Source organism: Mchenga conophoros, linkage group LG19 (genome assembly GCF_057382185.1).
Source record: "Mchenga conophoros isolate Kocher_MC1m ecotype Shallow Benthic linkage group LG19, M_conophoros_male_GT1.1, whole genome shotgun sequence".
Taxonomy (NCBI): Eukaryota; Metazoa; Chordata; class Actinopteri; order Cichliformes; family Cichlidae; genus Mchenga; species Mchenga conophoros.
Window position 1 is genome coordinate 12862146 of NC_140544.1, and position 13153 is coordinate 12875298.

Sequence of the window (13153 nt, forward strand, 5' to 3'; positions counted from 1 at the left end):
CTTTGTCAGGACAAATTTGGATTTAAGATGAAAAAATCAAAAATGATGCGAAAAGCTGTGAAACTACTTCTAGAGGTTTAAATGTACGTCTGTTCATACATTCACTGCCTACATAATTAGGTGCACTTTGCTGGTAGAGGCAGGCTGTGGTGTTCAAATGATGTTTGGTACCAAGCGAACCAAAGTCCCCACAGCGTTAAACCAACATCAGAAGCCTGAGTTGTTAATAGCAGGCAGGATGGACGTTTACACCACATTGTGACTCTACCATCTGAAATTCACAGCAGAAACTGAGACTCATCAGGCCACGCAACATTTTTCTAATCTCTGGTCTAGTTTTGGTGAGTCTGTGAGTTTTAGCATCACTCTCCTGCTCAGAGCTGACAGGACTGGCAACCAGTGATACTCGCATGCAGACCTTGGGTGTAACGAGTGGTTATTTGAGTTACTGTTACCTTCCTATCAGCTCAAGGCCTCTGACATCAACAAGGCAACCGCTTGATATTTTCTCTGTTTTCAGACCAACCCCAGAGTTGGTTGTGTGGGAAAATCCCAGCACATCAGCAGATAGGTTTGACCTCTTTCACTGTGCTTTTTTCTAATCTTTTTTGGTCCAAGTTCTTTGGCCGTTATTTAAATAAATGCGTAATATTAAGACGTACAGAGGTATGGAGAAATAATTAAAGCTTCCTAATAACACCTGAGAGTTGCAGGTATGTTCGAGCAGGTGTTCTTACTCTGAGGAATAACGGAGCCATCTGTGGACTTTACAGAAGAGCGCTGCTATGATGTGAAAATAAGAATACAAATGACTGAATGTGAACTCAAAGATGTCTAAAATTTGGAGGAAAACATGGGTGAAAAATGATCACAAATTTGAATGTGGCTGGTAAATAATTTCATATTTAGCCTTTAGGGTTGGAAAACCTTCAGTTCTGGCATATATGCTACAGCAAGAGCATATGTTTGCAACGACCAGCCCTGCCACCTGATGGCGCTGTTGCTCCATTTAGACAGTTTTAGTCACAAGCTGCCACTCCTTTTCTTTCAGCTGCAGCATCCATCTCACACACGGATCAGCCACGTTTCAGACACACACCGATGTTTTTATCATCAGTTGCATTAGTAGTTTTCCTTCTTGCATTTTTCACACACAGTCTCATCTAATTTGACACCCTCCCCCTTCCCGGATGCCCCGAGGGGGCTGTCAGTGAAACGCTTTGGTGGGTGCTTGTGGCGGCATCTGCTGGGCTAATGTAGGTCACAGTGGAGGGACACCTGTACAGCGTGCTGCCTCTGCAACATGGATGCTGTCTGAAAAGATGGCTACTGTCTGCCTGTGTCTGTATGGTGGGTGTAGTCATGGTGGGGGACTGGTGATGAATCTCCATTTCAGATTTTCAGATTTTAAGCATGGATAAACACAACCTTGAACCTTGGTCTCCTGCGGCTGTGTTTATGGATATAATAAAGAAAGATTAGGCAAATCACATTCAGCTCTTTATAGCAGGAGGGGCCATACATGAATGACCCTAGATGTGTGTTTGTGGTGCTTACAGCTGGCTCCCAAGGACAGAGTCACCTAAAAGACTTGACCATGTTTACCTGCCTATTTCTTTTATATTATTATTATTAATAATAATAATGATGCTGTTTTATGCTGAAACCAGCAGACTCACAGCACTGTGGTAATGGGTTGTGCATATGCTGCCCTAACTGGACCTCAAATAACACATCACATTCTTTCGTACCCTGTTCCCACTCAGAGGCCTTAGTCAGCAGAAAGGCTGTAAAAGAATTTCCTGTCGAAGCCCACCGCTCCCTGCGCCTGGAGTTGCATGCATGTGTGCTTTGCATTAACGCCGCCTTTCAACAGTGTCATGTAAAGATCATTTTAATAGTGTGTGGGGGAGAGAGTGGTGGGGGGGAGGCAATCAGAGTGGAGAAAGAAATATTCCCCTCCTGAGGATCTCTGCAGCGCCTCCCCCCCGGTAATCCATCCTTCACCAAACTCTTCCTGCTTCTCTTTCTGGCTCTTTGACTTTCTCTCGCTCCCATCCACGGCCACATAGACACTAACCGGGTCCCGCACGTAGACCTCGAGTCTCCAGCAGAAAAATGCATAGAGAGTCAGGGTGAGGTCATTGTCTTGAGAGCGAGTATTATTCTCGACACCCTAAAGGGAGAAACCCTGTAACCCCCTCTGCCTTTCAGTAAGCACAAAAGACTCCCTTTGAGGGAGGAGGCCGTATGGAATGTGTTACCAGGGTTTTCTATAACGTCCGGCCTCCAGATTCACACCCGTTCACCCCTGCATCTTTGTGCTGTCATGCAGGATGTGCGTGTTTTGAAGGTTTGATTAAATTCTACATCCATTAAGGTTCAAAACTAGCGTTGCATAAGCTTTGATGCACGTATGATTCACCTTCCCTTTCACAGTAACTCTGCAAACTACATGTCTAACATACATTAGTCTCCTCCCTTCCAAAAACAGAGAAAATGCAGCCACCATGCAAAGATCTGATCCATCTCTGAGTCTTGTGGGGGAAAAGAAGAAGGAGAAAAAAAGGCTTCTAAAGGACTCTTGAGATGCCTCTAGATTTTTCCATGACAAACCATCGCCTTTCCCAATGCTGAGCGGTGGGAACTGGCTACTTTGTTTGTGCAAAGCGGTGTCTGGGAGGAATGCAGGGTTTAGTCCGGGAGGGGACAGTTGGGGGAAAGTATGATAACTCCCACTCCATTCAGATTTATGGTGAAGACAGAGGGGCTCCTCTGGATGCATGTCAGGGGACCAGCAGCGCACCGCCCCTCTTCTCCCGGCCTGCCAAAGCAAATGTTTAGTCAAACCCCCTGGCTATTCTTTACATCCTCTGCTGTCTTTCTCTCCCTCTCTCTGCCACAGTATGGGAATGTTAACAGCAGTTTTCCTGTAAAGGTTTTATTCTGCACACTTTGTGTGAGCAGGAGCTTTGAAACCTGAGTATACTTCAAATTTCGATATAATTTTGTTTTTTTTTTAAATGTGGAATCTGCACAGTTCTGCACACATAATCCTGCAGTTCAAGATGATTCAGGTTTCTAAAAGACCTTTAGCTTTTAAAGGTCATTTTCATTTCATATTAGTTTGATATTTAGGATACCGGCTCCTTAGTTTTGCTGCAGATATCTTCATATCTGTATGCCAAAAACTGAGCTACAGGCAGCAGTGAGTTAGCTCAGTGTAGCTTGAAGGTTGGAAAATGGGAAATACACTGGGGGAACTGCATGAACTCTTTGGAATTTTAAGGTTAACAATCATCCAGCCTCTGAAAGCCACAGATTACAAACAAGGTTGGGAATAAATATTTAAATGTGGGCCTCGCTGCACTATATTCCTGCAAATGTTGAACTGGAACCTGATTTACCTTCTGTGTGTTTTCCTCAAATAAAGACATTTTCATGATAAAACGATGCAGAAATAGAGACAGACTGACTCAGAAATATTCAGAGCACAGGAAAGTAAGTGTTTGGAGAACCACTGACTCTCTGCTGAATGCTTTCACAGCTCAAATGATTCTTACGTCCATGCCTGCTTTATTGTTTTACTACATAAAATTGCATATTTTATTTGGTAGAAGAAAATGTCCAATTTCTGAAATCTACCAAAACCCAATAGACAAACTACTTCTCGCTTCACTCTATGAGGATTTATTTCTCAGACCTGACAGTGCTCCTGTTTCTTCTCCATCCTCAGGTAAACTCTCAGTGACAAGTAAGCTGAGGTTAGCGTGTCCCTTTGAGTGGGCATGTGAACCTGCTTGAATGATCACAGTAATATCTTATCACTCTAATCTGTTCACAGAGTCTTTCCTTACACTGTCATCTACTCAGTGAGTTAAAAAACATTCTTTGTTTAACAGCTTACTGAGCACAGTGTATAATGTGTGAGTCATTTCACAGCAGAGTGAGACTTTTATGAAAGTTTTAAAAATCCTTTAAAACCCATCTGTTCCCCGCTGAGCCGGGCAGACACAATAGCCCACAAGTCTCCACCTGTGACTCAACTGTGCTCATTTTATCCTCTTCTCCAATTCTTTTTAACAACCAGACCAACAACTCTGAATGTCCTGTTCCTTCCCCTCCATTCTGCCCTCCACCACCTCCTCCTCTTTTCATTACTGTCCCATTCATTCAGTCATCCGTTTTATTCTCAGGCTTCTCCACTGCTCCGGGACACCAACGGACCCATTCATCTTTCTCTCACTGTCTCTCTCCTTTCCTCCCTGCCTCCCACCATCCCTGGTCTAATCACAGGACCACACACTCCCTCATCTCATCTGATGTCTGGTAATTGAAGGTGAGATTGTTTTTGTGGTGGAGGAGAGTTGAGGCGCAGCCGAATTTGACTGTCTGCACCATGCAAATTAGACTGTCAAAACTTCACGGAAGTCTCCATTATTCTATGAATATAAGCCGGCGCTAGCTAGGCTGTTACATAAATCTGCCTTGTAAATTGCTGAAACCAGGAGGGAAGCTGGTGCACAGTGTTCTCTTGAGATAAGACAAACTGAGGACTCATAAGGACTCCTGCTGGTCTGAAACTTCACCCTTATAATAAACAGAACAGTGATTTTAATGTTTTTTATCCTTTACTGTTTGCAGATTCAACCAACATGCCTTTAGAGGCGGTGAAACCGGTTGGTTAATCATGTTTTTTGTGTTCTGTAAGTCAGTCTATTCATATGAGCACATATGAAGTGTCAAAACCAGGAAACATACAGTTACAGTAAGTCTAAGTTTGGATAATCAACAGTTTTTCTAATTTTGCCAGTACAGTGAATTTTAAATCAAACAATAAAGATGGAAGTGCAAACTTTCAGCTGCAATCTAACTGTTTCAGAATTACAGCTATTTCTATACACAGTCCTTCATTTTCAGAGACTCAAACGTAACTGGACCAACGAAAATAATCCTAAATATAAGAGTTCTTTTTAATACTCGGGTAATAATCCTTTGCGATTATGAATGTCTGATATCCATAACCATGGACATCACCGAATGCTGTGTTTCCTCGTGGAAACGCTCTGCCAGGCCTTCAGTGCAGCCACCTTTTTGTTGCGTCTTGTTTGTGGGCCTCTGCCTTCAGTTTTTGAAAAGCTGCTCTGTTGGGTTCAGGTCAGGTGGCCATTGAACAATTTCCCATTTCTCTGTCTCGAGAAACTCTTGGGTTCCTTTCGCAGATTGCTTTGGGCCATTTGCACTCTGAAGCGCTGGCCAATTATTTTTGCAGGATTTGGATGAATCCAAGCAGCCCCGAACACTTCACAGTTCATGCTTCTGCTTCTATCAGCAGTCACATCATCAATAAACACCAGTGGCACGGTTCCACTAGCAGCCATACGTGCACATGCCATAACATTGCCTCTGCGATGTTTGACAGTTTATGTGGTATGCTCTGGATCATGAGCTGCTCCTTCTCTTGGTACAAGTTTGGTTTCTGTCCAGAGGATGTTTTTCACGGCCGAGCAGACTGTTAGATGTTTTATGGTCGTTCTTGTGTGTAACCGGGGGTTTGCACCTTGTTGTAAACCCTCCTGCAGGTTTAAAAGGTTTGGTTTGTAGAAACACACTGCATTGGCTCTCAGTTGTGAGGTGTAACACTTGATTAAAAAAAAAGATTAGAAGTATTTACACCAACCTGTTCATTTCATCAGGTTTTAGCGAACGTGAGGGTAGGCTGAGCTTGTGGGTGAAACTTTATGCTGATCACAGTTTCTTCTGCAGTTTGCACTTTCGTTTTTATGCAGTTTGTGTATTTGTCAGTGATGTTTCTCAGCACTAATGTTTGTGCAGTGTGGTAACTGAATAAGGCAGAACAAACCGATCAACTCCATCTTATCCCTCTTGTGCCTGTCATCAGTTTCTCTTGTGTTTCGCCTGCTGTGGCTCGTTTGTCTGTGTCACCTCTGTATGAAGACATCTCTTGATGTTGGACCTTGACAATGAATGTGCTTAACCATGGAAATACATCTGTCATCATGCACCTTAGTTCTCTTCTGTGATCTTTCAGGCCTTGTGGTGTTGCTGAGCTGGTCAGATTGGACGTTGCTGTCGATTTGACCACTTCTATCTTTACTCAGATTTAGTCTTTCAGGTTAAAACCCCTGAGACGTTTCGAGGGGTCCAAACAAACATTTATGCACAGGAAATTCTTGCTATGTTTGATATTGTAAAAAAATGTTATAATGTAAATTTAACACTTTCAATAAGCCATGCATGCTTTCTGTCTCTCTGAGCGCTTTATTTAGGTTTTCTGCTTTTCACTTGTACTGACTTTAGACTTCCTACTGAGAGGTCCTGTGAACAGCTACCAAATGCAAGTTTAACACTTGGGAAATAGCAGAGATGTGTAGAAATAGAGACAATCTCAGAGGTATGCGCTTTTTGTGTGTAAAGTAAGAAGGAACACGACAAGCCCGTTATATAGCATCCTCGGATAATCCTAATCCTAGCCTGCTGTTGTGTCCAATGTCAAGTCCTGTGGCAAAAGTCATTTCTAGGTCTGGGCTTAGCCTTGAAAAGGAATTTTTTTTAAAAAAAGGAGGAGAAACTGTTGGTTTGCATGCTGCCAAAGCTGCTGCTGGCCTGCCAAACCTGCTGATCCTAGTGCTGCGGCCGCTGGAGGACCCTCTTCCTCCTCCTCTGTCCCAATCCCAGTCCAGGGGATCTGACAGACACTGTGAGAGTGCCATCTGCCCTTTGACAAGATTACACAGTGCACTGGGCCAAGAAATCCGCCAGCACAGCAGATTAAATATGAAATATAGGGCAGAAATAGTTGTGCTGCTGCATGTCTAGATTTAGTTGTACCACGTCCATGATGGTGCTATTAAAACACTTTTATTCATGTCTCCACTTCAGTCTTTCAGTATTTTTGTGTGTCATTGTGTGTGTGTGTGTGTGTGTGTGTGTGTGTGTGTGTGTGTGTGTGTGTGTGTGTATCTAAATTCACACCTGAACCTCTTGTCTCCTGTTTTTTAATTCTAATAAATGCAGTCCACCTTTGTGCTGTTTATTTGCTAAAGTCGTTGGTGGTTAATTTCCCCCAGAAATGGAAGCTGAGAGAGAGAAAAAAAGAAAACAAATCAAGAGACAACTGAGAGCGAGCAAAGACAATCACTTTGCCTGAAAATGGTTACTATAGAAACTGTGCCTTTCTTTCCTCTCCCCTGGTCCATTTGGAGTCGCACATTTTTGTTTAACACTGGGTGCAAATTAGCACCACCCATCCTCCTGTAGTCTGCAATCCTGTTGGTGTTGCCGTAGTTGTTATATACTGTAATTGTTAGATATGCCAGCCTCAATTAGTAGGAAAAAGAATCCTGTTCCATAATCGGTATTACAGTCCCAGTTATGAGACTCCTTGCAGGAAGTCCAAAGAGCCATCGCTATAGCTCACTTGCAAAGAATTCCACAACCGACGTTTGTGTTTTTCCTCTTTGCTGTATGAATGAACAACCTCGTCAAACTCTGAATGTGCCTGGAGAAAGAGGGTTGTGGGAGGCTTTTTGGCTGCCTGAGAACGAGCTTTCTTCACTTCCCTTGGAACAATCCAGATCCACACAACCATAACCCTCACAGTCGGAGCCCTACGGCTCGACACACGATCGGGGTCAGAGCAATGCAAATGCAATGCAAAGCAGTGTGAGTGCACGCATCCTTTTTAATGTCTCATGCCTGGTGAGTGAGTGAGACCGCTCTGATTTGCAAAGCTAATGCTATGCATCACATCACAAAAACAATGGAAAAGTTTTATGCTCTAAGTTTTTTTTGTTATTATTATTATTATTGTGGTTTCTTCCCCGGGCATGAATGATGTTTTTGTTCTGCTTTTCATATTTTTCTGGACTTTTATCTTGCTGTACATCGCATTTCTACTCTTCTTTCACACCCCTTCATCCGGTCCCTCTCCCCACTACATTACCTCTGGCTCTTTAGGTCTGGATGCCAAGCTGTTTTCTCTGAGTGCCCATATATAGATTACTCACCAAGAAATCATGTGGCACAATTGAATTACCACTGCTTACAGAGGCCTCTATTACTGCTGAGGCATCTGAAGAATGCTCCTTTTAACCAGCCAATTGCCGCCAAACCATCCACGATCCCAGCACACAAAGGGACCCTTCTCTGTTGCCCTCGTTGGCCCTGAGGCACTACTGCAAATTAATACATGCAATTTAATACAGGCATAACAGAACACTGCAAAGGGCACAGAAAATAGGTTACAGCTTGTGTTACAGTATATATTTTCTGATAATACATTTTCACTTCTGCACATTTAGTTATAAATCTCAGGTGTGTTTTACAGGGCTGCTGTCTCCCTGCCTGTGTTTTCTGTGACTATTCCCCTTTTTCTTTCCAGCACAGGGTGTAGCGGTTGCTGACTGGCCTCGATCCACAGCTGCAGATGTTCAGTCCAAAGGAATCCACCATAAAGATCTCATAGGCAGCTCTGACTGCTGGTACATATAACTAACAACTGATGTCTGCATGTCAGGAGAAAAGTATCAACGCCTTTTTTTCAAGTATACTTTGGTTTTCTTTACCATTTAAATTATGTACAGTCATGTGGAAAAGGAAGACTCTGTGCAGTCCTGTAAAAAACACCAGGTACACCCCATAATTCAATAGTCTATAGAACCACCTACAGCAGCAGTAACTTGAAATAATTGTTCTCTGTATGACTTTATCAGTCTCTCGGATAGTTGTCAAGGAATTGTGGGCCCCAGTTCAGTGAAGTTTCTGGGCATTTGTTTATGCACAGCTCTCTTAGATTCCACCACAGCATTTAAATGGGCCATTGCTACACACTGAGTCTTTTCTTTTTCAGCCATGCTGTTATAGATTTGTTGCTGTGCTTGGGATCATTGTTCTGTTGCGTAAACTAATTTCCATTCCGGAGTATTGTATGGCCTGACCTTGGGGTGAATTTGCTGGAATGTCCACTCCTGGGAATTTTGTGGCATTATATTAGCACACACCTGAATGCTTAAGAACAGCAAGCTGACAACACTTCTGCTATCATAGAGGTTTTGACACTCATACTTGCTGATGATCAGTTATTAAAGTGCTTTTTTTCTTTTTTCACAATACTGCCCAGAAACCTTGGAAACCTGACTTTTTTCACATGACTGTATATAAGTAATCATATTTGTACCAGAACTGTGGATTCATCCAAATAATTATGTAGGAAAGACTTTTGATAAGGGGTCAAGCAAGCAGGGGAATAGTTGCTCCGGTGTTCTGATCCAGATAAAGTAAAACTGGGGGAGGTAGTGAACAGGATGCAAGACAGCAAACATGGCAGGCAAGTATTGGAAACACTGACTTGGAACAAACAAAACTTGAGCACCGAGTCTAGACCGTTACTGCACAGCTGTAACAAACAGCTGTGCAGTATACTGAAAGTTGGCGTCTGAGACATGCAGATGAGTGGCAGTAGACCCAATCCTTAAATACAAGGAGGTCTGATGAGTGATGGGAAACAGGTGTGCCAGTCAACCGACAGCAGGCAGTGGAAGGATGCCACGCCTCCCCCCCCCAGCACTGTTCACTCACTCACATTAGAGAGGAGGTGAAGAAAGAGGGAGAGAGCGAGCACAGAAAAAAGGAGCCAGCACAGGAAGCCAGTGGAACCATAACAGTATGAGGCTGGCAGCTTGTCTCAGTTTGGATATTTTATCATGGAGGACAGTGGAGATTAAACACGCTTTTGAAGAATGTATTTCATTTTGCAGGTATGTCACGAGAAGCCAAAGCATTAAAAGTCTTGTGCGATATTAAAGTGTGTTTAAACAACAGACTGACAGTTTTATCAGAAAGCTCACTGCGTTTCTAGAGAAGTCCCTGACATTCAGATTAATACTGTGTCAACGTGTTTCTGCATAACTGTTTTGTACTAATCAAAGTAATAAATAGATGTGTGTTAGAAATTTCACAAAAATGTGGCAGCAGATGGAAATCACCAGAGTGTTTATGTCCAGAGGATTTATTCTCTCATCAATATTGCGTCTCATCGATCTTATACAATCAATATCTGTACGAAATTTTCCTCATTACCTAGCCTGTAGTTGCTAAAATATTTTGACTAAGTCTGTACAAAATTTACTGCGGATACCACAAATGAATGTACAGAATTTTTGAAAATCCATTCAATAGTAATATGCCATAGTTCAGTCTGGGCTATAGTAGTAGACTCACTGCCCCAGCGTTGCCTTTCATAGAGAATATCTGGTTTACAACTGGCAGTGAAGGAAAGAGGAGAAGAAAGAGATGCGAGTAAGAGAGAGAGAAAGAGGAAGTGAGATGGATCCTCAGACGTTTTATTACCTGGTCATTTCCCTTTTCGGAATGACAAATTTATATTCATAGTGCTGCTACGAAAATAAATACCAAGTCCTTTAAAGGTTAATGAAATAGCTCTGGCGGTCTCCCACTGCCATCATCGGCACCCGGCCTACGTCTGGCTGCTATGGCAACGCTCCCGCTGTTGATTTATGCTGCAGATAATTAGGAGCAAAGATGACAGAGCCCACAGGTGTGAACACAAACACTCAAACACTCATTCATACTTATGCACAAACATATGCATATGCCGTATACTTGCGCTGTCACACGCTGCTACAAAATCTCATTATCGAGTGGTTTTTGCTTCCTAGATTTAATATCCCCTCTAATTTGGCAGCTCCAATCACCGTCCGTCATTCTCATTCAGAGTGGAAACTTGGCTGACTCTCACTGCAGATACTCTTTCTCACACTGTACACAAATGTATGCCACTTGCCAAGCATGAAGCCATGTCTCCATTGCACTAGCTGGGAGAGCATCCTCATTTTAGTTTTGACGCATTTCTAGCATGTAAAGGCAGATGGCTTGAGCACGATTTGAGGCTGCGGTTTCAGGAAAGCCTCACAGGGGAAAGATCCCCTTAAACTAATGAGAAGTGAATAAACTGAAAAGGGGGAAAGAGGCTGGGGCATGAAAACAAGAACGAACAGCCTTTAAAGCCGGTGGGGTCATACATAGATAGAGAACTGGAAGGGGCGTGTATGAAAGTGTGGTCTCGCTCGTGAAATTCAGATAAATCATCTCCAGTCCAGTACTGAAACAAGTGGCGCCTCTTTGTTGTAGAGCAGGAGTGGGCAATTCCAGGCCTCGAGGGCCGGTGTCCTGCAGGTTTTAGATCTCACCTTGGGTCAACACACCTGAATCACATGATTAGTTCGTTACCAGGCCTCTGGAGAACTTCAACTACATGTTGATGAGCTAATTTAGCCATTTAAATCAGCTGTGTTGGTTCAAGGACACATATAAAACCTGCAGGGACACCGGCCCTCGAGGCCTGGATTTGCCAACCCCTGTTGTAGAGGAAGGTGAAGTCAGTGCACAGAGGTTCTCCTCCTCCTCCTCCTCCTCCTCCTTCTTCTTCATCACTCTGCTATCTGCAGCCCTCTGCAGCTCACTAATCCTGTTCAGAGGCTCCCTTCACCTCAGGGTCCCATTGAGAGTGTGAAACTAATCCAGCCAAATGGATTTCATCAAGTGAAATGGAAAGGTAATGATACCTCTGGCACTTTGGGGCTTTAAATGTCTACTTCAGTATTTTTCTTCTTTTCCCCTCCTTTCGTCCTGCCATGTTCTGAGAGGTTTTAGGTTCCAGCTGAACATGGGTGGAGTCTCTAAAAAAGTGCAACTTAGCGTAGAGCCTTAATACACTTACAACAAACACACACACACATATACACATAAATGTGCTTTAGACCGAGGAGAGCTGAGAAGCATCATCCTTCCAGCCTGACAACCCATAACCACCCTCCTCTCTCCCCAAAGGCCTTACTGCAGGGTCACTTAATAGACTACATTTCAACGCACTGCAGGCACAGACGCTTGCAGGTGACATCACCAGATGGATGATGGGGGCCACTGCAAGGCCGAGGGCTCCTCTTTCGTCAGACCAGTTCACTTTAAAAGTGCACACTCCCCCATTGACACGCTCGCCTGGCTCCTCTACCGCCCCTCGCGCCCACTCCACACTGCAAAAACATGCAAAACCCAAAGTTTGCAACCCCAACCGTAAAAATGATGGATGAAGGCGTGAAATGTGACCTTTCTTTTTGCATTTTTCTGTCACACTCTTCCTCCATCCACCTGCACACCTCTCCAGCCTGTCTGATGTGCTCGCTGGAATGTGCTGTGAACCGACTGTTTTTATATAGTATACAAATACTTTGTTATCTGCACTTTACGTCAGTATTTATCAGTCTGACAAATTTTACTTTTACTCCCTAAATTTTAACACAAATATCTACAACTCCACTTTCTACTCCTTAACTTTTTAAAACAGGCTCATCACTTTAAGGTAAGACATTTGAGGGGAGTTATTAGTTCACGTAACTGCGTGCCTTCAGACATCAAATCAAGATGTCTATTAGCTGCGGTCGCAGTATTTTAGCATCTAGCAAGTGCCACTGAAAAGGAGTGCGTAAGTGGCAGCTAATTTCAAATGCTACATTTCAAACAGCTTGACAAATATCTGCAAACACACAGTTTTTCTGTGTATTTGTGCATATTTGTGAGATAACTCAGAGATGGAGAAAGAAGCAAGAGAGTGGACAAGAGGTAAGGTTTATTCGGTGACATGTGACAAACCTCATTCATTTCAGTGTTGTTTGCAGTACTGTGACAAATATACAGTAATGCAATATCCTGGACTGGTGCACAGCAGCTGTGCTCTTCATAGTCAGTTTAAGGTTACTTCAAGGGAAGCAGATATCACATTATATTTAATGTGATGATGCTGATTAGATTGACTCAGTGAATTCCACCTTTATACCAGCTTTACACTGTCTAGGAGTGGGAAATCAACCATATAGCACAGGTAAGCTGACCGCAGCATGTGTACAAAATCTAGTTGCATTCATCACAGAAACTATTATCAGAAACTATTGACTTATTTCCAAGTGTTTCTTTCCCACACCCAGAATTCTGGGTCTGCCAGAGGCCTCCCTCCTGTAAATAAGGAGTTCTTGCTTATCTGATCACCAGGCATTTCTCTGATACTGTAGGGTCTTCAGCCAGCTGAATACTGTAAAGACTGTTGTGAACTTGGGCA